At 42.0% G+C, this 4,205-nt stretch overlaps 1 pseudogene across 1 annotated transcript; it reads right to left on the bottom strand.

Annotated features, from left to right (window-relative positions):
- Positions 1-607: 607 nt before the first annotated feature.
- LOC149190002 (putative polyamine oxidase 5 pseudogene) lies at positions 608-3,865 on the bottom strand (annotated as a pseudogene). Its single transcript, XR_016256447.1, has 2 exons — positions 3,795-3,865; positions 608-3,694 (listed from the first exon to the last, which is right to left on the bottom strand). The product of XR_016256447.1 is annotated as a putative polyamine oxidase 5 pseudogene (transcript).
- Between the last annotated feature and the right edge of the window lie 340 nt (positions 3,866-4,205).

The raw sequence follows: 4,205 nt of genomic DNA, 5'->3' as shown, positions 1-4,205 counted from the left end.
CAAGATGAAGATAATCAAAATACAAGGAAAAGTCCTTTCCATAAAAACAAATGGTATATTCTTTTTGCTTCAGTTGCAATGGGATCAGTAAAATACTTTAAGCATACTAGAACTGAAATTTGAACAACCAAATTAAATTATCATCTAGCATCTGCAGGCAAAGTACATAGAGTGATCAATCTATCTACTAAGTCCAACACGAAGACCTATGAGACAAAGTTAAGCATTCTGCATCAGATGCCAACTTCCAAGACTAGTAGATACTGAAACTATTGAAAAGACCCGATACGTTCATGTGCTTTCCATTGATGCTCCAACTTATACCTCACATTCCCCCAACATTTTGGATACAAAGTTCTTATAAATAAAACTATTGATGTGAAGCTGTAGCGATGGACTCCTGCAATAAATAGCAACAGCAATGACAATACCAACAGCGCAGCAAACTTTTCAGATCATCTCTGGAAATATCTAATAGCATAAACATTTAGTAACATGAGGGAAAAACATGACAGGAACAAATTGTATTTGGGACTTCCAAAGAAGACAGAAATTAGCCCTTTATAAGTAGGCTACAAACACACTCCATGCTCTCTCCTTACTACTACAGCTTTCTATGCTTAGTTGCACCTACTCTGAACCAAAATAACGAATATTCAAGTTTCAATCCCTTTAGACGGGGCACTGAACCAAACTACAAACCACATTTTCCATATATAATTATCACGCTCAACTCTTTGTTCTTATCATAACCTATAATTGTTACTATCCACTTTCTTTTTTATTTTTATTTTATTTATGGTCCTGCTAAATTTCATGTGCATTTCTCTGCTTCCACTTGTGCATTTATCTTCATCGCATTACTTTCATTAGACATACATTGCAATCATCTTGGTACAAATGCTTATGACGACTTTTGAAAAGTGATAAAATTGTCTATGGAATAGCTCCACTGAAAATCAAATGCCAAAAATGAATCTAATCTCTTGGATCCATGGATGCATGGAGGTTTGATAGCTGAAAAACTCAAATCAACTAAGGAAATTAAGAGCAGGGATCTTAAACCATCACATTTCAATACAAAGAAGCTGACTGAGACTGTTATTATGTTCCAACAAACATCCTTGGTTTGAGCAAATCTACTTCAGAAGTTCAGATCACAATAAGTTGTAGTGCCTGAGCAGTCTATTGGCTTCTCTCAATCCACTCAAATAGGCGCCATGAGTTGTTGAATAATAGTGCCTATCAGTAGCCTCACCCGCAAATAAAATCTGCAGAGGCCTGATGCTACTCTGATCCTCTGGATATGGCAATGGCTCAGCCAATATATCAATATCATCCCCTGTTGAGCCCACAGGAACGTAGCTATAAGACCCCCAAAACAAAGGATTTCTGCCCCAACCGCTTCTCAGAATGCCATCTATCACAGGGCTCTTATCACCCTCACCAACGCTGTCAATGCTTCCCTTCTTCAGGTCGATGCCAAATGCAGACAAGGTATCAAGGAAACCCTTGATGACCTCCTGGTCCGCTAAGGACTCCATTGCAACTGCTTCCTTCCCCGCAAACCACCCAGTAACAACATTGGATTGCTTGTGGATTCGTACCACTGCGTAGGTTTTCCTCATCCACCATGGACTCAAATCATCATCCCCATCACCGTGTTTCAACCCCGTAAAGACTAATTTAACATTGGGTATCTCTGAAACAACAGAGCCCATATGCAACAACACCTTATCCACAACCCCGAAGCCAAGCCTACTAATTGCACTGGCTTTCCGGGGTGGCAGGGGCGGCTCGAAGCCATGAAACACAAGGTCTTGTGGTTGCTGATCCGTGACACTATCTGCATCGTTCCTCTTGCAATTTTTAATGACAGACTTCAGTACACCCAATGAAACAGTGAGGATCATGTGATGAGCCTCAAAATTAACATCAGGGCCCTTCAACAACACATAGCTCCCACTGCCCTCCACCTCACTTCTCCAGGCTATACTCTCAATCTTAGCATTGTACACTATACTCCCCTCAGGTAGTCTATTCACAAGCTCCTGCACAACACTAGAATATCCCCTAGGGATGGGTAAATGCATGCCAGGGAACTCCCAATACTCACCATAAGAATCCAAGTTCACATTATCCAAATTGTCTGCAACAGTGACGGTCCTATCCATGTGACTCCGACTATGAAACACGACCTCCTGTAATGGCCTCAGATCCCAATTGTGTATTTCCTCCTATCCCGATTCTGCCAAAACAACCTATGGGGATGCAGACAGGGCTTTGCTATTCTGAGCATTCTTTGCTAAATATTCCTCTAACCCTGCTCTCAGATAAGTCCCTAAGCCCCCAGTTAAGTCCCCATGCTTGGGCTCCTCCCCAACATGACCATCTGGTAAAATCATCTCGCTGTTTTTCATATGATTTTGTGCCTTAGCCAATAAATCTTTGTACAGTCTAAGCATTGGATCTGCCAAAGATGGAGGCACCACTGTCCCTCCTTCTGCCAAAACAGGCGAATCGTGCATGAAATCATCCATGAACTCCCATGGCTTCTCCCTATCCTCCATGGCGCCAATCTGCTTAGCGATGGCATATACAGGACTCCCTTCAATCCCATGAATCCATGTTGCCCCCTTTTCTACTCTTTCGCCATGAAATTCCGTGCTGCAGATCCTTCCTCCGGCTCGATCGCTGGCCTCCAGGACCACAATATCCAACTGGTTTGATGCATGAGCCTCCATGAAACGATTTGCAGCAGAGAGGCCCGCCATTCCTGCTCCAACTATGGCGATACGGGGCTTTCTGGCCATCTTCATAACGTTTTCTGATGCACACAACTGGTATTTTTCAATTTTCCCTCAAATGGTGTTTTAGTTTTTTTTATTCACCCAAATGAGTTTTCTGATGACCCTAGCTGGTATTTCAGTTCCTTGGTGTACCCATCTGATGTTCGAACCAATCCAAGAGCTATCGAACACAAAGAAAACGAATAAATCTCTGGTAGATTTCAGAGAATAGGTTCAATGTGTGCGCTATATGGATGTGGAGCTCGGGTCAGATACCCTCTTGATTGAGAGGTGGCAAGCGCAAGGCCTAGTGAACCAAACTGCACGGATTTCACCAGGTGCAACGGAAGCACCCCTTAAGATTGGGTGTGAAATAGTAGGCCAAACTGCAGGAATTTGTGCATCAGGTGCAGCAGAAACACCCCTTAGGTGATTTTGTTGTGCATTATTTGCCCTGCAAAATGCCCTCCATATCTTGAGTAATGCATGACAAATTGCTACGTAGGCAATCCATTCAAAGTGCCTGTTATATTGGAATGCAGGGCCATACTCGTAAATTTCTCGTCCTTTATTTTAAATTTGTTTTCATTTTCTTTTAAATTTCGTGAGAGTGAAGCGTCCAAAAAGCAGAAGAATGCAATTTCAAAGGCCGGAGTAGTGGCTCACCAGAAGCGATCTGCAATTACACACTAACTCAGCGTGCCAGTGGATGGCTCCCTTCAGTATTTCGCTGAATCGCAACCTGCGCACTGAGCTTAATTTGTCGTGTGTTCTCAAAACTCATCGCATGCAGGGTAGTGGGCTGAACTTGTCGTGAGCTTAAGGTCTAATGCTCTTTGCACTGTCTTAAATGACCACATACAGAATTGCAGCGCCCGTACGTTGGAAGGAAGTCCAAGGTGCTCCTGCAGGGACGTGTAAACACAAAACGAAGTGAATCGATTCGATTCTGCGACCTCCCAAAATCGCAAAAAATATTCAGAGAAAGTAAGATGACTAACTCACCTGACAGGTCCTGCCCTTCTAACATTTCACATCCATTCAAATGGACGAGCGCTATGTACCATGCAAAATACCAGAAAAGAAAGAAAATAGCTGCATAAAAGTAGTAAGTTGAAGCTTTTGTTAATTTTTTGGCACTAAGATTGTGGGGTCAATTTTTCTTGAATCCATCAAAATCAAGTTTTAATAGTTGAGCTGTTAATTTTTTGGGGTTCAATTTTCCTTGATTCCATCGAAATCAAGTTTTAATAGTGGATTGGATTTAGAGAACTCTTCTTAGTTGAGTCTACCCCAGATAACTCTTCACAGTTGAGTGGATTTAGAGAACTCTTTTTAGTTGACTCTGCCTTAGATAACTCTTCATAGTTGAGTGGATTTAGAGAACTCTTTCTAGTTGACTCTGTCTTAGATAAC

This window comes from Pinus tabuliformis, chromosome 3_1 (genome assembly GCF_031772625.1).
Source record: "Pinus tabuliformis cultivar Carrire ecotype Pingquan chromosome 3_1, CPIR1, whole genome shotgun sequence".
NCBI classification, from domain to species: Eukaryota; Viridiplantae; Streptophyta; class Pinopsida; order Pinales; family Pinaceae; genus Pinus; species Pinus tabuliformis.
This window is presented reverse-complemented; position numbering and strand designations above follow the sequence as displayed.